The sequence below is a fragment of the Pleurodeles waltl genome, chromosome 2_1 (assembly GCF_031143425.1).
Source record: "Pleurodeles waltl isolate 20211129_DDA chromosome 2_1, aPleWal1.hap1.20221129, whole genome shotgun sequence".
NCBI lineage: Eukaryota > Metazoa > Chordata > Amphibia > Caudata > Salamandridae > Pleurodeles > Pleurodeles waltl.
In genome coordinates this window covers 525399185-525425518 of record NC_090438.1, presented here as the reverse complement: position 1 = coordinate 525425518, position 26334 = coordinate 525399185, and the positions used below count along the sequence as shown (strand labels likewise).

General features: G+C 32.8%; 11 non-coding genes across 11 annotated transcripts; all 11 read right to left on the bottom strand.

Moving 5' to 3' along the window:
* Positions 1–699: 699 nt before the first annotated feature.
* TRNAQ-UUG (transfer RNA glutamine (anticodon UUG)) lies at positions 700–771 on the bottom strand. The gene has a single exon. It is a non-coding gene; the product is annotated as a tRNA-Gln (tRNA).
* A 2265-nt stretch (positions 772–3036) lies between these two features.
* TRNAQ-UUG (transfer RNA glutamine (anticodon UUG)) lies at positions 3037–3108 on the bottom strand. The gene has a single exon. It is a non-coding gene; the product is annotated as a tRNA-Gln (tRNA).
* Positions 3109–5373: 2265 nt separating this feature from the next.
* TRNAQ-UUG (transfer RNA glutamine (anticodon UUG)) lies at positions 5374–5445 on the bottom strand. The gene has a single exon. It is a non-coding gene; the product is annotated as a tRNA-Gln (tRNA).
* A 2266-nt stretch (positions 5446–7711) lies between these two features.
* TRNAQ-UUG (transfer RNA glutamine (anticodon UUG)) lies at positions 7712–7783 on the bottom strand. The gene has a single exon. It is a non-coding gene; the product is annotated as a tRNA-Gln (tRNA).
* Positions 7784–10048: 2265 nt separating this feature from the next.
* On the bottom strand, positions 10049–10120 carry TRNAQ-UUG (transfer RNA glutamine (anticodon UUG)). Its single transcript has one exon. It is a non-coding gene; the product is annotated as a tRNA-Gln (tRNA).
* Positions 10121–12385: 2265 nt separating this feature from the next.
* On the bottom strand, positions 12386–12457 carry TRNAQ-UUG (transfer RNA glutamine (anticodon UUG)). Its single transcript has one exon. It is a non-coding gene; the product is annotated as a tRNA-Gln (tRNA).
* Positions 12458–14722: 2265 nt separating this feature from the next.
* Positions 14723–14794, bottom strand: TRNAQ-UUG (transfer RNA glutamine (anticodon UUG)). The gene has a single exon. It is a non-coding gene; the product is annotated as a tRNA-Gln (tRNA).
* Positions 14795–17060: 2266 nt separating this feature from the next.
* On the bottom strand, positions 17061–17132 carry TRNAQ-UUG (transfer RNA glutamine (anticodon UUG)). Its single transcript has one exon. It is a non-coding gene; the product is annotated as a tRNA-Gln (tRNA).
* A 2266-nt stretch (positions 17133–19398) lies between these two features.
* On the bottom strand, positions 19399–19470 carry TRNAQ-UUG (transfer RNA glutamine (anticodon UUG)). The gene has a single exon. It is a non-coding gene; the product is annotated as a tRNA-Gln (tRNA).
* A 2266-nt stretch (positions 19471–21736) lies between these two features.
* TRNAQ-UUG (transfer RNA glutamine (anticodon UUG)) lies at positions 21737–21808 on the bottom strand. Its single transcript has one exon. It is a non-coding gene; the product is annotated as a tRNA-Gln (tRNA).
* Positions 21809–24074: 2266 nt separating this feature from the next.
* TRNAQ-UUG (transfer RNA glutamine (anticodon UUG)) lies at positions 24075–24146 on the bottom strand. The gene has a single exon. It is a non-coding gene; the product is annotated as a tRNA-Gln (tRNA).
* Between the last annotated feature and the right edge of the window lie 2188 nt (positions 24147–26334).

Sequence of the window (26334 nt, the reverse complement as noted above, 5' to 3'; positions counted from 1 at the left end):
ACTCTGGGTCCCGAATCTAGTGATCCAAGTTCAAATTTCAGTGAGGGCTTCCAGACTTTTAGAATTTAATATGCCATTGATATTTAAGAAGTGTTATCTCAGAAAATATAATATTCACTTTATATACTTATACATATGAACTTGTATGTAGCTATTGATGTATATGTAGCCATATCTTTCTTTGTAGCTCTATAAAAATATAAAATACAAATGATTAAGAATAGAATCTGTAGAGATGAAAATCAGAAACAGATGTTGTCTATTCATATTTCAACACAAGTAGATTTGCCTCTCTCTTCTACATGTCCAGGAAATGAGATAGTTACTTTTTGCTGATTTGTTTCTGACCATATTATTAACTTCTACAGTGCATGTAACATGTTAATAATTTTGAAAGAGAAAACAAGATTAATACCTATGATACGTCTAATCAAATGAATGTATTTTGTGATTGTCGAATTACCATTGAAAATCAGTGAGAAGATTGTTTTCTTTTTCAGTTTCAAGGTTAACATCAAAACCGTATATCTTCAATCGCAATAATACCCCACTTTTGATTCCTCTACTTATGGTTTGATGAATGCTTGTTAATACATATTCCCCCATTTACATTATCAATAAATGGAAGATTTAAAAATGTTACGTCTGGATTAATCCTTCTGAAATGAGTTTGAAAAAAAACACAATATGTTTATAAAATGGCCCCACCGAGATTTGAACTCGGATCGTTGGATTCAAAGTCCAAAGTGCTAACCATTACACCATGGAACCACCCACGCGAAAAGCACCCAGATTGCTGCAGCAATTTGGAAATATGGTCGTTTTTAATATTACACAAACAAAGATGAACTGCATTTTATTACTTTCATATTCTGGTAAACATTTGCATATTTAAAACTGCTTGGAAAGGATGTTGCGCAAAACAGTTAAATAACATTAGAATTTGTTGGATATTACTTATCACATGGGATATCATTTTGCAATAACATGTAAGCGGCAAACTGAGGAATTCTCTTCTCTCACAATGGAAAACTCAGACTAATACAGAAGCCTTGCATAATGTAATGGTAAGCACTCTGAACACTTAATCCAGTGGTCCGTGTTCAAGTATCAGTGGGACCTTCGTGAGCTCTAAGATCATCGTTTCCCTTTACTTGTTGGAATTTTTAGTTTGAAAAATGTCATATTTAAGAACTTACTTTGAATATTACCCTATATAAAGTATTTATGCATATGTAGCAGTGTGAGTCTTTATGACTATATGAAAATGTAAACATATAAATCATGACTAAACATAACTAGTAGAGGTGAAAAAACAAAGAGTTGATGCCTCTCCAAATTTGAATCATGAGCATTTTTTCCTCTTTTTTCTATATATTCAGAAATTGAGATAGTTGATTTTTGCTCATTTTTTCTGTAACAATATAGCTGATTTATACAGCAAGCATGAGTTGTTTAAAGTGGTGAAAAATAAAATCAGATTAGTCTCTATCTGTAATACATCTAATCAAAAGAATATGTTTTATGATTACAGATTGACTGTTGGAAATCCGTCTGAGGACCTTTTTGCTCCACAATTTCAAGACTAAGGATCAGAATGACAAGTCTTGTATCTCAATAATACCGCAATTTTGATTCCTCTAGTATTGTTTTGAGGACTGCTTCTCCAGTAAAATGTTCTGTATTCCCCTGATCAATAACAGGAAGGTTAGAAATGGTGGAGTTGTGAATTAGCTCTCTGAAATGTGTTTGAGAAAAACAGGATGTGATTTAAAAATGTCTAAATATTTTGAGAAGAACTTTGGTTTACATGTATTGAACAATTTCAGTTTCTACAACTTGCAAACAGCTCATAGACATTGAGAAAACAATAATTTAATGACTATTTCAGCCTACTGGCATTTGCTGTGTGCTATAAATCAGCAAAGCTGACAAATGTGGAGTAGTTCAAGAGCAACAAAACGGCCCAGCAAACTTTGAAGTCAGATCATTGAATTCAAATTCCAAAGGGTTAACCATTACACCATGGAACCACCTATACCAGAGTCAGAGGTTCTGTTGCAGCAATTTGGAAATGTTTAAGGTTTTATTCTTATACAGTCAAAGACGAACAGCATTTTATAACTTTCAGAATCTGGTAAATCCTTTCATATTTAAAACACTTATGGAAGGATGCCTTTCCAAAAAAACAAATAGCATTATAACTCCTTTTACTACTCCTATCCAATTGGTACATAGGTTTTGCATCAACAATAAAGCTACCCACTGAGGCATTCTCTTCTTTCACAATGGAAAAAGCAGTCAACTTGATAAGGGTTCCATGGAGTAATGGGCATCACTCTGGGTCCCGAATCTAGTGATCCAAGTTCAAATTTCAGTGAGGGCTTCCAGACTTTTAGAATTTAATATGCCATTGATATTTAAGAAGTGTTATCTCAGAAAATATAATATTCACTTTATATACTTATACATATGAACTTGTATGTAGCTATTGATGTATATGTAGCCATATCTTTCTTTGTAGCTCTATAAAAATATAAAATACAAATGATTAAGAATAGAATCTGTAGAGATGAAAATCAGAAACAGATGTTGTCTATTCATATTTCAACACAAGTAGATTTGCCTCTCTCTTCTACATGTCCAGGAAATGAGATAGTTACTTTTTGCTGATTTGTTTCTGACCATATTATTAACTTCTACAGTGCATGTAACATGTTAATAATTTTGAAAGAGAAAACAAGATTAATACCTATGATACGTCTAATCAAATGAATGTATTTTGTGATTGTCGAATTACCATTGAAAATCAGTGAGAAGATTGTTTTCTTTTTCAGTTTCAAGGTTAACATCAAAACCGTATATCTTCAATCGCAATAATACCCCACTTTTGATTCCTCTACTTATGGTTTGATGAATGCTTGTTAATACATATTCCCCCATTTACATTATCAATAAATGGAAGATTTAAAAATGTTACGTCTGGATTAATCCTTCTGAAATGAGTTTGAAAAAAAACACAATATGTTTATAAAATGGCCCCACCGAGATTTGAACTCGGATCGTTGGATTCAAAGTCCAAAGTGCTAACCATTACACCATGGAACCACCCACGCGAAAAGCACCCAGATTGCTGCAGCAATTTGGAAATATGGTCGTTTTTAATATTACACAAACAAAGATGAACTGCATTTTATTACTTTCATATTCTGGTAAACATTTGCATATTTAAAACTGCTTGGAAAGGATGTTGCGCAAAACAGTTAAATAACATTAGAATTTGTTGGATATTACTTATCACATGGGATATCATTTTGCAATAACATGTAAGCGGCAAACTGAGGAATTCTCTTCTCTCACAATGGAAAACTCAGACTAATACAGAAGCCTTGCATAATGTAATGGTAAGCACTCTGAACACTTAATCCAGTGGTCCGTGTTCAAGTATCAGTGGGACCTTCGTGAGCTCTAAGATCATCGTTTCCCTTTACTTGTTGGAATTTTTAGTTTGAAAAATGTCATATTTAAGAACTTACTTTGAATATTACCCTATATAAAGTATTTATGCATATGTAGCAGTGTGAGTCTTTATGACTATATGAAAATGTAAACATATAAATCATGACTAAACATAACTAGTAGAGGTGAAAAAACAAAGAGTTGATGCCTCTCCAAATTTGAATCATGAGCATTTTTTCCTCTTTTTTCTATATATTCAGAAATTGAGATAGTTGATTTTTGCTCATTTTTTCTGTAACAATATAGCTGATTTATACAGCAAGCATGAGTTGTTTAAAGTGGTGAAAAATAAAATCAGATTAGTCTCTATCTGTAATACATCTAATCAAAAGAATATGTTTTATGATTACAGATTGACTGTTGGAAATCCGTCTGAGGACCTTTTTGCTCCACAATTTCAAGACTAAGGATCAGAATGACAAGTCTTGTATCTCAATAATACCGCAATTTTGATTCCTCTAGTATTGTTTTGAGGACTGCTTCTCCAGTAAAATGTTCTGTATTCCCCTGATCAATAACAGGAAGGTTAGAAATGGTGGAGTTGTGAATTAGCTCTCTGAAATGTGTTTGAGAAAAACAGGATGTGATTTAAAAATGTCTAAATATTTTGAGAAGAACTTTGGTTTACATGTATTGAACAATTTCAGTTTCTACAACTTGCAAACAGCTCATAGACATTGAGAAAACAATAATTTAATGACTATTTCAGCCTACTGGCATTTGCTGTGTGCTATAAATCAGCAAAGCTGACAAATGTGGAGTAGTTCAAGAGCAACAAAACGGCCCAGCAAACTTTGAAGTCAGATCATTGAATTCAAATTCCAAAGGGTTAACCATTACACCATGGAACCACCTATACCAGAGTCAGAGGTTCTGTTGCAGCAATTTGGAAATGTTTAAGGTTTTATTCTTATACAGTCAAAGACGAACAGCATTTTATAACTTTCAGAATCTGGTAAATCCTTTCATATTTAAAACACTTATGGAAGGATGCCTTTCCAAAAAAACAAATAGCATTATAACTCCTTTTACTACTCCTATCCAATTGGTACATAGGTTTTGCATCAACAATAAAGCTACCCACTGAGGCATTCTCTTCTTTCACAATGGAAAAAGCAGTCAACTTGATAAGGGTTCCATGGAGTAATGGGCATCACTCTGGGTCCCGAATCTAGTGATCCAAGTTCAAATTTCAGTGAGGGCTTCCAGACTTTTAGAATTTAATATGCCATTGATATTTAAGAAGTGTTATCTCAGAAAATATAATATTCACTTTATATACTTATACATATGAACTTGTATGTAGCTATTGATGTATATGTAGCCATATCTTTCTTTGTAGCTCTATAAAAATATAAAATACAAATGATTAAGAATAGAATCTGTAGAGATGAAAATCAGAAACAGATGTTGTCTATTCATATTTCAACACAAGTAGATTTGCCTCTCTCTTCTACATGTCCAGGAAATGAGATAGTTACTTTTTGCTGATTTGTTTCTGACCATATTATTAACTTCTACAGTGCATGTAACATGTTAATAATTTTGAAAGAGAAAACAAGATTAATACCTATGATACGTCTAATCAAATGAATGTATTTTGTGATTGTCGAATTACCATTGAAAATCAGTGAGAAGATTGTTTTCTTTTTCAGTTTCAAGGTTAACATCAAAACCGTATATCTTCAATCGCAATAATACCCCACTTTTGATTCCTCTACTTATGGTTTGATGAATGCTTGTTAATACATATTCCCCCATTTACATTATCAATAAATGGAAGATTTAAAAATGTTACGTCTGGATTAATCCTTCTGAAATGAGTTTGAAAAAAAACACAATATGTTTATAAAATGGCCCCACCGAGATTTGAACTCGGATCGTTGGATTCAAAGTCCAAAGTGCTAACCATTACACCATGGAACCACCCACGCGAAAAGCACCCAGATTGCTGCAGCAATTTGGAAATATGGTCGTTTTTAATATTACACAAACAAAGATGAACTGCATTTTATTACTTTCATATTCTGGTAAACATTTGCATATTTAAAACTGCTTGGAAAGGATGTTGCGCAAAACAGTTAAATAACATTAGAATTTGTTGGATATTACTTATCACATGGGATATCATTTTGCAATAACATGTAAGCGGCAAACTGAGGAATTCTCTTCTCTCACAATGGAAAACTCAGACTAATACAGAAGCCTTGCATAATGTAATGGTAAGCACTCTGAACACTTAATCCAGTGGTCCGTGTTCAAGTATCAGTGGGACCTTCGTGAGCTCTAAGATCATCGTTTCCCTTTACTTGTTGGAATTTTTAGTTTGAAAAATGTCATATTTAAGAACTTACTTTGAATATTACCCTATATAAAGTATTTATGCATATGTAGCAGTGTGAGTCTTTATGACTATATGAAAATGTAAACATATAAATCATGACTAAACATAACTAGTAGAGGTGAAAAAACAAAGAGTTGATGCCTCTCCAAATTTGAGTCATGAGCATTTTTTCCTCTTTTTTCTATATATTCAGAAATTGAGATAGTTGATTTTTGCTCATTTTTTCTGTAACAATATAGCTGATTTATACAGCAAGCATGAGTTGTTTAAAGTGGTGAAAAATAAAATCAGATTAGTCTCTATCTGTAATACATCTAATCAAAAGAATATGTTTTATGATTACAGATTGACTGTTGGAAATCCGTCTGAGGACCTTTTTGCTCCACAATTTCAAGACTAAGGATCAGAATGACAAGTCTTGTATCTCAATAATACCGCAATTTTGATTCCTCTAGTATTGTTTTGAGGACTGCTTCTCCATTAAAATGTTCTGTATTCCCCTGATCAATAACAGGAAGGTTAGAAATGGTGGAGTTGTGAATTAGCTCTCTGAAATGTGTTTGAGAAAAACAGGATGTGATTTAAAAATGTCTAAATATTTTGAGAAGAACTTTGGTTTACATGTATTGAACAATTTCAGTTTCTACAACTTGCAAACAGCTCATAGACATTGAGAAAACAATAATTTAATGACTATTTCAGCCTACTGGCATTTGCTGTGTGCTATAAATCAGCAAAGCTGACAAATGTGGAGTAGTTCAAGAGCAACAAAACGGCCCAGCAAACTTTGAAGTCAGATCATTGAATTCAAATTCCAAAGGGTTAACCATTACACCATGGAACCACCTATACCAGAGTCAGAGGTTCTGTTGCAGCAATTTGGAAATGTTTAAGGTTTTATTCTTATACAGTCAAAGACGAACAGCATTTTATAACTTTCAGAATCTGGTAAATCCTTTCATATTTAAAACACTTATGGAAGGATGCCTTTCCAAAAAAACAAATAGCATTATAACTCCTTTTACTACTCCTATCCAATTGGTACATAGGTTTTGCATCAACAATAAAGCTACCCACTGAGGCATTCTCTTCTTTCACAATGGAAAAAGCAGTCAACTTGATAAGGGTTCCATGGAGTAATGGGCATCACTCTGGGTCCCGAATCTAGTGATCCAAGTTCAAATTTCAGTGAGGGCTTCCAGACTTTTAGAATTTAATATGCCATTGATATTTAAGAAGTGTTATCTCAGAAAATATAATATTCACTTTATATACTTATACATATGAACTTGTATGTAGCTATTGATGTATATGTAGCCATATCTTTCTTTGTAGCTCTATAAAAATGTAAAATACAAATGATTAAGAATAGAATCTGTAGAGATGAAAATCAGAAACAGATGTTGTCTATTCATATTTCAACACAAGTAGATTTGCCTCTCTCTTCTACATGTCCAGGAAATGAGATAGTTACTTTTTGCTGATTTGTTTCTGACCATATTATTAACTTCTACAGTGCATGTAACATGTTAATAATTTTGAAAGAGAAAACAAGATTAATACCTATGATACGTCTAATCAAATGAATGTATTTTGTGATTGTTGAATTACCATTGAAAATCAGTGAGAAGATTGTTTTCTTTTTCAGTTTCAAGGTTAACATCAAAACCGTATATCTTCAATCGCAATAATACCCCACTTTTGATTCCTCTACTTATGGTTTGATGAATGCTTGTTAATACATATTCCCCCATTTACATTATCAATAAATGGAAGATTTAAAAATGTTACGTCTGGATTAATCCTTCTGAAATGAGTTTGAAAAAAAACCACAATATGTTTATAAAATGGCCCCACCGAGATTTGAACTCGGATCGTTGGATTCAAAGTCCAAAGTGCTAACCATTACACCATGGAACCACCCACGCGAAAAGCACCCAGATTGCTGCAGCAATTTGGAAATATGGTCGTTTTTAATATTACACAAACAAAGATGAACTGCATTTTATTACTTTCATATTCTGGTAAACATTTGCATATTTAAAACTGCTTGGAAAGGATGTTGCGCAAAACAGTTAAATAACATTAGAATTTGTTGGATATTACTTATCACATGGGATATCATTTTGCAATAACATGTAAGCGGCAAACTGAGGAATTCTCTTCTCTCACAATGGAAAACTCAGTCTAATACAGAAGCCTTGCATAATGTAATGGTAAGCACTCTGAACACTTAATCCAGTGGTCCGTGTTCAAGTATCAGTGGGACCTTCGTGAGCTCTAAGATCATCGTTTCCCTTTACTTGTTGGAATTTTTAGTTTGAAAAATGTCATATTTAAGAACTTACTTTGAATATTACCCTATATAAAGTATTTATGCATATGTAGCAGTGTGAGTCTTTATGACTATATGAAAATGTAAACATATAAATCATGACTAAACATAACTAGTAGAGGTGAAAAAACAAAGAGTTGATGCCTCTCCAAATTTGAATCATGAGCATTTTTTCCTCTTTTTTCTATATATTCAGAAATTGAGATAGTTGATTTTTGCTCATTTTTTCTGTAACAATATAGCTGATTTATACAGCAAGCATGAGTTGTTTAAAGTGGTGAAAAATAAAATCAGATTAGTCTCTATCTGTAATACATCTAATCAAAAGAATATGTTTTATGATTACAGATTGACTGTTGGAAATCCGTCTGAGGACCTTTTTGCTCCACAATTTCAAGACTAAGGATCAGAATGACAAGTCTTGTATCTCAATAATACCGCAATTTTGATTCCTCTAGTATTGTTTTGAGGACTGCTTCTCCATTAAAATGTTCTGTATTCCCCTGATCAATAACAGGAAGGTTAGAAATGGTGGAGTTGTGAATTAGCTCTCTGAAATGTGTTTGAGAAAAACAGGATGTGATTTAAAAATGTCTAAATATTTTGAGAAGAACTTTGGTTTACATGTATTGAACAATTTCAGTTTCTACAACTTGCAAACAGCTCATAGACATTGAGAAAACAATAATTTAATGACTATTTCAGCCTACTGGCATTTGCTGTGTGCTATAAATCAGCAAAGCTGACAAATGTGGAGTAGTTCAAGAGCAACAAAACGGCCCAGCAAACTTTGAAGTCAGATCATTGAATTCAAATTCCAAAGGGTTAACCATTACACCATGGAACCACCTATACCAGAGTCAGAGGTTCTGTTGCAGCAATTTGGAAATGTTTAAGGTTTTATTCTTATACAGTCAAAGACGAACAGCATTTTATAACTTTCAGAATCTGGTAAATCCTTTCATATTTAAAACACTTATGGAAGGATGCCTTTCCAAAAAAACAAATAGCATTATAACTCCTTTTACTACTCCTATCCAATTGGTACATAGGTTTTGCATCAACAATAAAGCTACCCACTGAGGCATTCTCTTCTTTCACAATGGAAAAAGCAGTCAACTTGATAAGGGTTCCATGGAGTAATGGGCATCACTCTGGGTCCCGAATCTAGTGATCCAAGTTCAAATTTCAGTGAGGGCTTCCAGACTTTTAGAATTTAATATGCCATTGATATTTAAGAAGTGTTATCTCAGAAAATATAATATTCACTTTATATACTTATACATATGAACTTGTATGTAGCTATTGATGTATATGTAGCCATATCTTTCTTTGTAGCTCTATAAAAATATAAAATACAAATGATTAAGAATAGAATCTGTAGAGATGAAAATCAGAAACAGATGTTGTCTATTCATATTTCAACACAAGTAGATTTGCCTCTCTCTTCTACATGTCCAGGAAATGAGATAGTTACTTTTTGCTGATTTGTTTCTGACCATATTATTAACTTCTACAGTGCATGTAACATGTTAATAATTTTGAAAGAGAAAACAAGATTAATACCTATGATACGTCTAATCAAATGAATGTATTTTGTGATTGTCGAATTACCATTGAAAATCAGTGAGAAGATTGTTTTCTTTTTCAGTTTCAAGGTTAACATCAAAACCGTATATCTTCAATCGCAATAATACCCCACTTTTGATTCCTCTACTTATGGTTTGATGAATGCTTGTTAATACATATTCCCCCATTTACATTATCAATAAATGGAAGATTTAAAAATGTTACGTCTGGATTAATCCTTCTGAAATGAGTTTGAAAAAAAACACAATATGTTTATAAAATGGCCCCACCGAGATTTGAACTCGGATCGTTGGATTCAAAGTCCAAAGTGCTAACCATTACACCATGGAACCACCCACGCGAAAAGCACCCAGATTGCTGCAGCAATTTGGAAATATGGTCGTTTTTAATATTACACAAACAAAGATGAACTGCATTTTATTACTTTCATATTCTGGTAAACATTTGCATATTTAAAACTGCTTGGAAAGGATGTTGCGCAAAACAGTTAAATAACATTAGAATTTGTTGGATATTACTTATCACATGGGATATCATTTTGCAATAACATGTAAGCGGCAAACTGAGGAATTCTCTTCTCTCACAATGGAAAACTCAGACTAATACAGAAGCCTTGCATAATGTAATGGTAAGCACTCTGAACACTTAATCCAGTGGTCCGTGTTCAAGTATCAGTGGGACCTTCGTGAGCTCTAAGATCATCGTTTCCCTTTACTTGTTGGAATTTTTAGTTTGAAAAATGTCATATTTAAGAACTTACTTTGAATATTACCCTATATAAAGTATTTATGCATATGTAGCAGTGTGAGTCTTTATGACTATATGAAAATGTAAACATATAAATCATGACTAAACATAACTAGTAGAGGTGAAAAAACAAAGAGTTGATGCCTCTCCAAATTTGAATCATGAGCATTTTTTCCTCTTTTTTCTATATATTCAGAAATTGAGATAGTTGATTTTTGCTCATTTTTTCTGTAACAATATAGCTGATTTATACAGCAAGCATGAGTTGTTTAAAGTGGTGAAAAATAAAATCAGATTAGTCTCTATCTGTAATACATCTAATCAAAAGAATATGTTTTATGATTACAGATTGACTGTTGGAAATCCGTCTGAGGACCTTTTTGCTCCACAATTTCAAGACTAAGGATCAGAATGACAAGTCTTGTATCTCAATAATACCGCAATTTTGATTCCTCTAGTATTGTTTTGAGGACTGCTTCTCCAGTAAAATGTTCTGTATTCCCCTGATCAATAACAGGAAGGTTAGAAATGGTGGAGTTGTGAATTAGCTCTCTGAAATGTGTTTGAGAAAAACAGGATGTGATTTAAAAATGTCTAAATATTTTGAGAAGAACTTTGGTTTACATGTATTGAACAATTTCAGTTTCTACAACTTGCAAACAGCTCATAGACATTGAGAAAACAATAATTTAATGACTATTTCAGCCTACTGGCATTTGCTGTGTGCTATAAATCAGCAAAGCTGACAAATGTGGAGTAGTTCAAGAGCAACAAAACGGCCCAGCAAACTTTGAAGTCAGATCATTGAATTCAAATTCCAAAGGGTTAACCATTACACCATGGAACCACCTATACCAGAGTCAGAGGTTCTGTTGCAGCAATTTGGAAATGTTTAAGGTTTTATTCTTATACAGTCAAAGACGAACAGCATTTTATAACTTTCAGAATCTGGTAAATCCTTTCATATTTAAAACACTTATGGAAGGATGCCTTTCCAAAAAAACAAATAGCATTATAACTCCTTTTACTACTCCTATCCAATTGGTACATAGGTTTTGCATCAACAATAAAGCTACCCACTGAGGCATTCTCTTCTTTCACAATGGAAAAAGCAGTCAACTTGATAAGGGTTCCATGGAGTAATGGGCATCACTCTGGGTCCCGAATCTAGTGATCCAAGTTCAAATTTCAGTGAGGGCTTCCAGACTTTTAGAATTTAATATGCCATTGATATTTAAGAAGTGTTATCTCAGAAAATATAATATTCACTTTATATACTTATACATATGAACTTGTATGTAGCTATTGATGTATATGTAGCCATATCTTTCTTTGTAGCTCTATAAAAATATAAAATACAAATGATTAAGAATAGAATCTGTAGAGATGAAAATCAGAAACAGATGTTGTCTATTCATATTTCAACACAAGTAGATTTGCCTCTCTCTTCTACATGTCCAGGAAATGAGATAGTTACTTTTTGCTGATTTGTTTCTGACCATATTATTAACTTCTACAGTGCATGTAACATGTTAATAATTTTGAAAGAGAAAACAAGATTAATACCTATGATACGTCTAATCAAATGAATGTATTTTGTGATTGTCGAATTACCATTGAAAATCAGTGAGAAGATTGTTTTCTTTTTCAGTTTCAAGGTTAACATCAAAACCGTATATCTTCAATCGCAATAATACCCCACTTTTGATTCCTCTACTTATGGTTTGATGAATGCTTGTTAATACATATTCCCCCATTTACATTATCAATAAATGGAAGATTTAAAAATGTTACGTCTGGATTAATCCTTCTGAAATGAGTTTGAAAAAAAACACAATATGTTTATAAAATGGCCCCACCGAGATTTGAACTCGGATCGTTGGATTCAAAGTCCAAAGTGCTAACCATTACACCATGGAACCACCCACGCGAAAAGCACCCAGATTGCTGCAGCAATTTGGAAATATGGTCGTTTTTAATATTACACAAACAAAGATGAACTGCATTTTATTACTTTCATATTCTGGTAAACATTTGCATATTTAAAACTGCTTGGAAAGGATGTTGCGCAAAACAGTTAAATAACATTAGAATTTGTTGGATATTACTTATCACATGGGATATCATTTTGCAATAACATGTAAGCGGCAAACTGAGGAATTCTCTTCTCTCACAATGGAAAACTCAGACTAATACAGAAGCCTTGCATAATGTAATGGTAAGCACTCTGAACACTTAATCCAGTGGTCCGTGTTCAAGTATCAGTGGGACCTTCGTGAGCTCTAAGATCATCGTTTCCCTTTACTTGTTGGAATTTTTAGTTTGAAAAATGTCATATTTAAGAACTTACTTTGAATATTACCCTATATAAAGTATTTATGCATATGTAGCAGTGTGAGTCTTTATGACTATATGAAAATGTAAACATATAAATCATGACTAAACATAACTAGTAGAGGTGAAAAAACAAAGAGTTGATGCCTCTCCAAATTTGAGTCATGAGCATTTTTTCCTCTTTTTTCTATATATTCAGAAATTGAGATAGTTGATTTTTGCTCATTTTTTCTGTAACAATATAGCTGATTTATACAGCAAGCATGAGTTGTTTAAAGTGGTGAAAAATAAAATCAGATTAGTCTCTATCTGTAATACATCTAATCAAAAGAATATGTTTTATGATTACAGATTGACTGTTGGAAATCCGTCTGAGGACCTTTTTGCTCCACAATTTCAAGACTAAGGATCAGAATGACAAGTCTTGTATCTCAATAATACCGCAATTTTGATTCCTCTAGTATTGTTTTGAGGACTGCTTCTCCATTAAAATGTTCTGTATTCCCCTGATCAATAACAGGAAGGTTAGAAATGGTGGAGTTGTGAATTAGCTCTCTGAAATGTGTTTGAGAAAAACAGGATGTGATTTAAAAATGTCTAAATATTTTGAGAAGAACTTTGGTTTACATGTATTGAACAATTTCAGTTTCTACAACTTGCAAACAGCTCATAGACATTGAGAAAACAATAATTTAATGACTATTTCAGCCTACTGGCATTTGCTGTGTGCTATAAATCAGCAAAGCTGACAAATGTGGAGTAGTTCAAGAGCAACAAAACGGCCCAGCAAACTTTGAAGTCAGATCATTGAATTCAAATTCCAAAGGGTTAACCATTACACCATGGAACCACCTATACCAGAGTCAGAGGTTCTGTTGCAGCAATTTGGAAATGTTTAAGGTTTTATTCTTATACAGTCAAAGACGAACAGCATTTTATAACTTTCAGAATCTGGTAAATCCTTTCATATTTAAAACACTTATGGAAGGATGCCTTTCCAAAAAAACAAATAGCATTATAACTCCTTTTACTACTCCTATCCAATTGGTACATAGGTTTTGCATCAACAATAAAGCTACCCACTGAGGCATTCTCTTCTTTCACAATGGAAAAAGCAGTCAACTTGATAAGGGTTCCATGGAGTAATGGGCATCACTCTGGGTCCCGAATCTAGTGATCCAAGTTCAAATTTCAGTGAGGGCTTCCAGACTTTTAGAATTTAATATGCCATTGATATTTAAGAAGTGTTATCTCAGAAAATATAATATTCACTTTATATACTTATACATATGAACTTGTATGTAGCTATTGATGTATATGTAGCCATATCTTTCTTTGTAGCTCTATAAAAATATAAAATACAAATGATTAAGAATAGAATCTGTAGAGATGAAAATCAGAAACAGATGTTGTCTATTCATATTTCAACACAAGTAGATTTGCCTCTCTCTTCTACATGTCCAGGAAATGAGATAGTTACTTTTTGCTGATTTGTTTCTGACCATATTATTAACTTCTACAGTGCATGTAACATGTTAATAATTTTGAAAGAGAAAACAAGATTAATACCTATGATACGTCTAATCAAATGAATGTATTTTGTGATTGTCGAATTACCATTGAAAATCAGTGAGAAGATTGTTTTCTTTTTCAGTTTCAAGGTTAACATCAAAACCGTATATCTTCAATCGCAATAATACCCCACTTTTGATTCCTCTACTTATGGTTTGATGAATGCTTGTTAATACATATTCCCCCATTTACATTATCAATAAATGGAAGATTTAAAAATGTTACGTCTGGATTAATCCTTCTGAAATGAGTTTGAAAAAAAACACAATATGTTTATAAAATGGCCCCACCGAGATTTGAACTCGGATCGTTGGATTCAAAGTCCAAAGTGCTAACCATTACACCATGGAACCACCCACGCGAAAAGCACCCAGATTGCTGCAGCAATTTGGAAATATGGTCGTTTTTAATATTACACAAACAAAGATGAACTGCATTTTATTACTTTCATATTCTGGTAAACATTTGCATATTTAAAACTGCTTGGAAAGGATGTTGCGCAAAACAGTTAAATAACATTAGAATTTGTTGGATATTACTTATCACATGGGATATCATTTTGCAATAACATGTAAGCGGCAAACTGAGGAATTCTCTTCTCTCACAATGGAAAACTCAGACTAATACAGAAGCCTTGCATAATGTAATGGTAAGCACTCTGAACACTTAATCCAGTGGTCCGTGTTCAAGTATCAGTGGGACCTTCGTGAGCTCTAAGATCATCGTTTCCCTTTACTTGTTGGAATTTTTAGTTTGAAAAATGTCATATTTAAGAACTTACTTTGAATATTACCCTATATAAAGTATTTATGCATATGTAGCAGTGTGAGTCTTTATGACTATATGAAAATGTAAACATATAAATCATGACTAAACATAACTAGTAGAGGTGAAAAAACAAAGAGTTGATGCCTCTCCAAATTTGAGTCATGAGCATTTTTTCCTCTTTTTTCTATATATTCAGAAATTGAGATAGTTGATTTTTGCTCATTTTTTCTGTAACAATATAGCTGATTTATACAGCAAGCATGAGTTGTTTAAAGTGGTGAAAAATAAAATCAGATTAGTCTCTATCTGTAATACATCTAATCAAAAGAATATGTTTTATGATTACAGATTGACTGTTGGAAATCCGTCTGAGGACCTTTTTGCTCCACAATTTCAAGACTAAGGATCAGAATGACAAGTCTTGTATCTCAATAATACCGCAATTTTGATTCCTCTAGTATTGTTTTGAGGACTGCTTCTCCATTAAAATGTTCTGTATTCCCCTGATCAATAACAGGAAGGTTAGAAATGGTGGAGTTGTGAATTAGCTCTCTGAAATGTGTTTGAGAAAAACAGGATGTGATTTAAAAATGTCTAAATATTTTGAGAAGAACTTTGGTTTACATGTATTGAACAATTTCAGTTTCTACAACTTGCAAACAGCTCATAGACATTGAGAAAACAATAATTTAATGACTATTTCAGCCTACTGGCATTTGCTGTGTGCTATAAATCAGCAAAGCTGACAAATGTGGAGTAGTTCAAGAGCAACAAAACGGCCCAGCAAACTTTGAAGTCAGATCATTGAATTCAAATTCCAAAGGGTTAACCATTACACCATGGAACCACCTATACCAGAGTCAGAGGTTCTGTTGCAGCAATTTGGAAATGTTTAAGGTTTTATTCTTATACAGTCAAAGACGAACAGCATTTTATAACTTTCAGAATCTGGTAAATCCTTTCATATTTAAAACACTTATGGAAGGATGCCTTTCCAAAAAAACAAATAGCATTATAACTCCTTTTACTACTCCTATCCAATTGGTACATAGGTTTTGCATCAACAATAAAGCTACCCACTGAGGCATTCTCTTCTTTCACAATGGAAAAAGCAGTCAACTTGATAAGGGTTCCATGGAGTAATGGGCATCACTCTGGGTCCCGAATCTAGTGATCCAAGTTCAAATTTCAGTGAGGGCTTCCAGACTTTTAGAATTTAATATGCCATTGATATTTAAGAAGTGTTATCTCAGAAAATATAATATTCACTTTATATACTTATACATATGAACTTGTATGTAGCTATTGATGTATATGTAGCCATATCTTTCTTTGTAGCTCTATAAAAATGTAAAATACAAATGATTAAGAATAGAATCTGTAGAGATGAAAATCAGAAACAGATGTTGTCTATTCATATTTCAACACAAGTAGATTTGCCTCTCTCTTCTACATGTCCAGGAAATGAGATAGTTACTTTTTGCTGATTTGTTTCTGACCATATTATTAACTTCTACAGTGCATGTAACATGTTAATAATTTTGAAAGAGAAAACAAGATTAATACCTATGATACGTCTAATCAAATGAATGTATTTTGTGATTGTCGAATTACCATTGAAAATCAGTGAGAAGATTGTTTTCTTTTTCAGTTTCAAGGTTAACATCAAAACCGTATATCTTCAATCGCAATAATACCCCACTTTTGATTCCTCTACTTATGGTTTGATGAATGCTTGTTAATACATATTCCCCCATTTACATTATCAATAAATGGAAGATTTAAAAATGTTACGTCTGGATTAATCCTTCTGAAATGAGTTTGAAAAAAAACCACAATATGTTTATAAAATGGCCCCACCGAGATTTGAACTCGGATCGTTGGATTCAAAGTCCAAAGTGCTAACCATTACACCATGGAACCACCCACGCGAAAAGCACCCAGATTGCTGCAGCAATTTGGAAATATGGTCGTTTTTAATATTACACAAACAAAGATGAACTGCATTTTATTACTTTCATATTCTGGTAAACATTTGCATATTTAAAACTGCTTGGAAAGGATGTTGCGCAAAACAGTTAAATAACATTAGAATTTGTTGGATATTACTTATCACATGGGATATCATTTTGCAATAACATGTAAGCGGCAAACTGAGGAATTCTCTTCTCTCACAATGGAAAACTCAGTCTAATACAGAAGCCTTGCATAATGTAATGGTAAGCACTCTGAACACTTAATCCAGTGGTCCGTGTTCAAGTATCAGTGGGACCTTCGTGAGCTCTAAGATCATCGTTTCCCTTTACTTGTTGGAATTTTTAGTTTGAAAAATGTCATATTTAAGAACTTACTTTGAATATTACCCTATATAAAGTATTTATGCATATGTAGCAGTGTGAGTCTTTATGACTATATGAAAATGTAAACATATAAATCATGACTAAACATAACTAGTAGAGGTGAAAAAACAAAGAGTTGATGCCTCTCCAAATTTGAATCATGAGCATTTTTTCCTCTTTTTTCTATATATTCAGAAATTGAGATAGTTGATTTTTGCTCATTTTTTCTGTAACAATATAGCTGATTTATACAGCAAGCATGAGTTGTTTAAAGTGGTGAAAAATAAAATCAGATTAGTCTCTATCTGTAATACATCTAATCAAAAGAATATGTTTTATGATTACAGATTGACTGTTGGAAATCCGTCTGAGGACCTTTTTGCTCCACAATTTCAAGACTAAGGATCAGAATGACAAGTCTTGTATCTCAATAATACCGCAATTTTGATTCCTCTAGTATTGTTTTGAGGACTGCTTCTCCATTAAAATGTTCTGTATTCCCCTGATCAATAACAGGAAGGTTAGAAATGGTGGAGTTGTGAATTAGCTCTCTGAAATGTGTTTGAGAAAAACAGGATGTGATTTAAAAATGTCTAAATATTTTGAGAAGAACTTTGGTTTACATGTATTGAACAATTTCAGTTTCTACAACTTGCAAACAGCTCATAGACATTGAGAAAACAATAATTTAATGACTATTTCAGCCTACTGGCATTTGCTGTGTGCTATAAATCAGCAAAGCTGACAAATGTGGAGTAGTTCAAGAGCAACAAAACGGCCCAGCAAACTTTGAAGTCAGATCATTGAATTCAAATTCCAAAGGGTTAACCATTACACCATGGAACCACCTATACCAGAGTCAGAGGTTCTGTTGCAGCAATTTGGAAATGTTTAAGGTTTTATTCTTATACAGTCAAAGACGAACAGCATTTTATAACTTTCAGAATCTGGTAAATCCTTTCATATTTAAAACACTTATGGAAGGATGCCTTTCCAAAAAAACAAATAGCATTATAACTCCTTTTACTACTCCTATCCAATTGGTACATAGGTTTTGCATCAACAATAAAGCTACCCACTGAGGCATTCTCTTCTTTCACAATGGAAAAAGCAGTCAACTTGATAAGGGTTCCATGGAGTAATGGGCATCACTCTGGGTCCCGAATCTAGTGATCCAAGTTCAAATTTCAGTGAGGGCTTCCAGACTTTTAGAATTTAATATGCCATTGATATTTAAGAAGTGTTATCTCAGAAAATATAATATTCACTTTATATACTTATACATATGAACTTGTATGTAGCTATTGATGTATATGTAGCCATATCTTTCTTTGTAGCTCTATAAAAATATAAAATACAAATGATTAAGAATAGAATCTGTAGAGATGAAAATCAGAAACAGATGTTGTCTATTCATATTTCAACACAAGTAGATTTGCCTCTCTCTTCTACATGTCCAGGAAATGAGATAGTTACTTTTTGCTGATTTGTTTCTGACCATATTATTAACTTCTACAGTGCATGTAACATGTTAATAATTTTGAAAGAGAAAACAAGATTAATACCTATGATACGTCTAATCAAATGAATGTATTTTGTGATTGTCGAATTACCATTGAAAATCAGTGAGAAGATTGTTTTCTTTTTCAGTTTCAAGGTTAACATCAAAACCGTATATCTTCAATCGCAATAATACCCCACTTTTGATTCCTCTACTTATGGTTTGATGAATGCTTGTTAATACATATTCCCCCATTTACATTATCAATAAATGGAAGATTTAAAAATGTTACGTCTGGATTAATCCTTCTGAAATGAGTTTGAAAAAAAAACACAATATGTTTATAAAATGGCCCCACCGAGATTTGAACTCGGATCGTTGGATTCAAAGTCCAAAGTGCTAACCATTACACCATGGAACCACCCACGCGAAAAGCACCCAGATTGCTGCAGCAATTTGGAAATATGGTCGTTTTTAATATTACACAAACAAAGATGAACTGCATTTTATTACTTTCATATTCTGGTAAACATTTGCATATTTAAAACTGCTTGGAAAGGATGTTGCGCAAAACAGTTAAATAACATTAGAATTTGTTGGATATTACTTATCACATGGGATATCATTTTGCAATAACATGTAAGCGGCAAACTGAGGAATTCTCTTCTCTCACAATGGAAAACTCAGACTAATACAGAAGCCTTGCATAATGTAATGGTAAGCACTCTGAACACTTAATCCAGTGGTCCGTGTTCAAGTATCAGTGGGACCTTCGTGAGCTCTAAGATCATCGTTTCCCTTTACTTGTTGGAATTTTTAGTTTGAAAAATGTCATATTTAAGAACTTACTTTGAATATTACCCTATATAAAGTATTTATGCATATGTAGCAGTGTGAGTCTTTATGACTATATGAAAATGTAAACATATAAATCATGACTAAACATAACTAGTAGAGGTGAAAAAACAAAGAGTTGATGCCTCTCCAAATTTGAATCATGAGCATTTTTTCCTCTTTTTTCTATATATTCAGAAATTGAGATAGTTGATTTTTGCTCATTTTTTCTGTAACAATATAGCTGATTTATACAGCAAGCATGAGTTGTTTAAAGTGGTGAAAAATAAAATCAGATTAGTCTCTATCTGTAATACATCTAATCAAAAGAATATGTTTTATGATTACAGATTGACTGTTGGAAATCCGTCTGAGGACCTTTTTGCTCCACAATTTCAAGACTAAGGATCAGAATGACAAGTCTTGTATCTCAATAATACCGCAATTTTGATTCCTCTAGTATTGTTTTGAGGACTGCTTCTCCATTAAAATGTTCTGTATTCCCCTGATCAATAACAGGAAGGTTAGAAATGGTGGAGTTGTGAATTAGCTCTCTGAAATGTGTTTGAGAAAAACAGGATGTGATTTAAAAATGTCTAAATATTTTGAGAAGAACTTTGGTTTACATGTATTGAACAATTTCAGTTTCTACAACTTGCAAACAGCTCATAGACATTGAGAAAACAATAATTTAATGACTATTTCAGCCTACTGGCATTTGCTGTGTGCTATAAATCAGCAAAGCTGACAAATGTGGAGTAGTTCAAGAGCAACAAAACGGCCCAGCAAACTTTGAAGTCAGATCATTGAATTCAAATTCCAAAGGGTTAACCATTACACCATGGAACCACCTATACCAGAGTCAGAGGTTCTGTTGCAGCAATTTGGAAATGTTTAAGGTTTTATTCTTATACAGTCAAAGACGAACAGCATTTTATAACTTTCAGAATCTGGTAAATCCTTTCATATTTAAAACACTTATGGAAGGATGCCTTTCCAAAAAAACAAATAGCATTATAACTCCTTTTACTACTCCTATCCAATTGGTACATAGGTTTTGCATCAACAATAAAGCTACCCACTGAGGCATTCTCTTCTTTCACAATGGAAAAAGCAGTCAACTTGATAAGGGTTCCATGGAGTAATGGGCATCACTCTGGGTCCCGAATCTAGTGATCCAAGTTCAAATTTCAGTGAGGGCTTCCAGACTTTTAGAATTTAATATGCCATTGATATTTAAGAAGTGTTATCTCAGAAAATATAATATTCACTTTATATACTTATACATATGAACTTGTATGTAGCTATTGATGTATATGTAGCCATATCTTTCTTTGTAGCTCTATAAAAATATAAAATACAAATGATTAAGAATAGAATCTGTAGAGATGAAAATCAGAAACAGATGTTGTCTATTCATATTTCAACACAAGTAGATTTGCCTCTCTCTTCTACATGTCCAGGAAATGAGATAGTTACTTTTTGCTGATTTGTTTCTGACCATATTATTAACTTCTACAGTGCATGTAACATGTTAATAATTTTGAAAGAGAAAACAAGATTAATACCTATGATACGTCTAATCAAATGAATGTATTTTGTGATTGTCGAATTACCATTGAAAATCAGTGAGAAGATTGTTTTCTTTTTCAGTTTCAAGGTTAACATCAAAACCGTATATCTTCAATCGCAATAATACCCCACTTTTGATTCCTCTACTTATGGTTTGATGAATGCTTGTTAATACATATTCCCCCATTTACATTATCAATAAATGGAAGATTTAAAAATGTTACGTCTGGATTAATCCTTCTGAAATGAGTTTGAAAAAAAAACACAATATGTTTATAAAATGGCCCCACCGAGATTTGAACTCGGATCGTTGGATTCAAAGTCCAAAGTGCTAACCATTACACCATGGAACCACCCACGCGAAAAGCACCCAGATTGCTGCAGCAATTTGGAAATATGGTCGTTTTTAATATTACACAAACAAAGATGAACTGCATTTTATTACTTTCATATTCTGGTAAACATTTGCATATTTAAAACTGCTTGGAAAGGATGTTGCGCAAAACAGTTAAATAACATTAGAATTTGTTGGATATTACTTATCACATGGGATATCATTTTGCAATAACATGTAAGCGGCAAACTGAGGAATTCTCTTCTCTCACAATGGAAAACTCAGACTAATACAGAAGCCTTGCATAATGTAATGGTAAGCACTCTGAACACTTAATCCAGTGGTCCGTGTTCAAGTATCAGTGGGACCTTCGTGAGCTCTAAGATCATCGTTTCCCTTTACTTGTTGGAATTTTTAGTTTGAAAAATGTCATATTTAAGAACTTACTTTGAATATTACCCTATATAAAGTATTTATGCATATGTAGCAGTGTGAGTCTTTATGACTATATGAAAATGTAAACATATAAATCATGACTAAACATAACTAGTAGAGGTGAAAAAACAAAGAGTTGATGCCTCTCCAAATTTGAATCATGAGCATTTTTTCCTCTTTTTTCTATATATTCAGAAATTGAGATAGTTGATTTTTGCTCATTTTTTCTGTAACAATATAGCTGATTTATACAGCAAGCATGAGTTGTTTAAAGTGGTGAAAAATAAAATCAGATTAGTCTCTATCTGTAATACATCTAATCAAAAGAATATGTTTTATGATTACAGATTGACTGTTGGAAATCCGTCTGAGGACCTTTTTGCTCCACAATTTCAAGACTAAGGATCAGAATGACAAGTCTTGTATCTCAATAATACCGCAATTTTGATTCCTCTAGTATTGTTTTGAGGACTGCTTCTCCATTAAAATGTTCTGTATTCCCCTGATCAATAACAGGAAGGTTAGAAATGGTGGAGTTGTGAATTAGCTCTCTGAAATGTGTTTGAGAAAAACAGGATGTGATTTAAAAATGTCTAAATATTTTGAGAAGAACTTTGGTTTACATGTATTGAACAATTTCAGTTTCTACAACTTGCAAACAGCTCATAGACATTGAGAAAACAATAATTTAATGACTATTTCAGCCTACTGGCATTTGCTGTGTGCTATAAATCAGCAAAGCTGACAAATGTGGAGTAGTTCAAGAGCAACAAAACGGCCCAGCAAACTTTGAAGTCAGATCATTGAATTCAAATTCCAAAGGGTTAACCATTACACCATGGAACCACCTATACCAGAGTCAGAGGTTCTGTTGCAGCAATTTGGAAATGTTTAAGGTTTTATTCTTATACAGTCAAAGACGAACAGCATTTTATAACTTTCAGAATCTGGTAAATCCTTTCATATTTAAAACACTTATGGAAGGATGCCTTTCCAAAAAAACAAATAGCATTATAACTCCTTTTACTACTCCTATCCAATTGGTACATAGGTTTTGCATCAACAATAAAGCTACCCACTGAGGCATTCTCTTCTTTCACAATGGAAAAAGCAGTCAACTTGATAAGGGTTCCATGGAGTAATGGGCATCACTCTGGGTCCCGAATCTAGTGATCCAAGTTCAAATTTCAGTGAGGGCTTCCAGACTTTTAGAATTTAATATGCCATTGATATTTAAGAAGTGTTATCTCAGAAAATATAATATTCACTTTATATACTGATACATATGAACTTGTATGTAGCTATTGATGTATATGTAGCCATATCTTTCTTTGTAGCTCTATAAAAATATAAAATACAAATGATTAAGAATAGAATCTGTAGAGATGAAAATCAGAAACAGATGTTGTCTATTCATATTTCAACACAAGTAGATTTGCCTCTCTCTTCTACATGTCCAGGAAATGAGATAGTTACTTTTTGCTGATTTGTTTCTGACCATATTATTAACTTCTACAGTGCATGTAACATGTTAATAATTTTGAAAGAGAAAACAAGATTAATACCTATGATACGTCTAATCAAATGAATGTATTTTGTGATTGTCGAATTACCATTGAAAATCAGTGAGAAGATTGTTTTCTTTTTCAGTTTCAAGGTTAACATCAAAACCGTATATCTTCAATCGCAATAATACCCCACTTTTGATTCCTCTACTTATGGTTTGATGAATGCTTGTTAATACATATTCCCCCATTTACATTATCAATAAATGGAAGATTTAAAAATGTTACGTCTGGATTAATCCTTCTGAAATGAGTTTGAAAAAAAAACACAATATGTTTATAAAATGGCCCCACCGAGATTTGAACTCGGATCGTTGGATTCAAAGTCCAAAGTGCTAACCATTACACCATGGAACCACCCACGCGAAAAGCACCCAGATTGCTGCAGCAATTTGGAAATATGGTCGTTTTTAATATTACACAAACAAAGATGAACTGCATTTTATTACTTTCATATTCTGGTAAACATTTGCATATTTAAAACTGCTTGGAAAGGATGTTGCGCAAAACAGTTAAATAACATTAGAATTTGTTGGATATTACTTATCACATGGGATATCATTTTGCAATAACATGTAAGCGGCAAACTGAGGAATTCTCTTCTCTCACAATGGAAAACTCAGACTAATACAGAAGCCTTGCATAATGTAATGGTAAGCACTCTGAACACTTAATCCAGTGGTCCGTGTTCAAGTATCAGTGGGACCTTCGTGAGCTCTAAGATCATCGTTTCCCTTTACTTGTTGGAATTTTTAGTTTGAAAAATGTCATATTTAAGAACTTACTTTGAATATTACCCTATATAAAGTATTTATGCATATGTAGCAGTGTGAGTCTTTATGACTATATGAAAATGTAAACATATAAATCATGACTAAACATAACTAGTAGAGGTGAAAAAACAAAGAGTTGATGCCTCTCCAAATTTGAATCATGAGCATTTTTTCCTCTTTTTTCTATATATTCAGAAATTGAGATAGTTGATTTTTGCTCATTTTTTCTGTAACAATATAGCTGATTTATACAGCAAGCATGAGTTGTTTAAAGTGGTGAAAAATAAAATCAGATTAGTCTCTATCTGTAATACATCTAATCAAAAGAATATGTTTTATGATTACAGATTGACTGTTGGAAATCCGTCTGAGGACCTTTTTGCTCCACAATTTCAAGACTAAGGATCAGAATGACAAGTCTTGTATCTCAATAATACCGCAATTTTGATTCCTCTAGTATTGTTTTGAGGACTGCTTCTCCATTAAAATGTTCTGTATTCCCCTGATCAATAACAGGAAGGTTAGAAATGGTGGAGTTGTGAATTAGCTCTCTGAAATGTGTTTGAGAAAAACAGGATGTGATTTAAAAATGTCTAAATATTTTGAGAAGAACTTTGGTTTACATGTATTGAACAATTTCAGTTTCTACAACTTGCAAACAGCTCATAGACATTGAGAAAACAATAATTTAATGACTATTTCAGCCTACTGGCATTTGCTGTGTGCTATAAATCAGCAAAGCTGACAAATGTGGAGTAGTTCAAGAGCAACAAAACGGCCCAGCAAACTTTGAAGTCAGATCATTGAATTCAAATTCCAAAGGGTTAACCATTACACCATGGAACCACCTATACCAGAGTCAGAGGTTCTGTTGCAGCAATTTGGAAATGTTTAAGGTTTTATTCTTATACAGTCAAAGACGAACAGCATTTTATAACTTTCAGAATCTGGTAAATCCTTTCATATTTAAAACACTTATGGAAGGATGCCTTTCCAAAAAAACAAATAGCATTATAACTCCTTTTACTACTCCTATCCAATTGGTACATAGGTTTTGCATCAACAATAAAGCTACCCACTGAGGCATTCTCTTCTTTCACAATGGAAAAAGCAGTCAACTTGATAAGGGTTCCATGGAGTAATGGGCATCACTCTGGGTCCCGAATCTAGTGATCCAAGTTCAAATTTCAGTGAGGGCTTCCAGACTTTTAGAATTTAATATGCCATTGATATTTAAGAAGTGTTATCTCAGAAAATATAATATTCACTTTATATACTGATACATATGAACTTGTATGTAGCTATTGATGTATATGTAGCCATATCTTTCTTTGTAGCTCTATAAAAATATAAAATACAAATGATTAAGAATAGAATCTGTAGAGATGAAAATCAGAAACAGATGTTGTCTATTCATATTTCAACACAAGTAGATTTGCCTCTCTCTTCTACATGTCCAGGAAATGAGATAGTTACTTTTTGCTGATTTGTTTCTGACCATATTATTAACTTCTACAGTGCATGTAACATGTTAATAATTTTGAAAGAGAAAACAAGATTAATACCTATGATACGTCTAATCAAATGAATGTATTTTGTGATTGTCGAATTACCATTGAAAATCAGTGAGAAGATTGTTTTCTTTTTCAGTTTCAAGGTTAACATCAAAACCGTATATCTTCAATCGCAATAATACCCCACTTTTGATTCCTCTACTTATGGTTTGATGAATGCTTGTTAATACATATTCCCCCATTTACATTATCAATAAA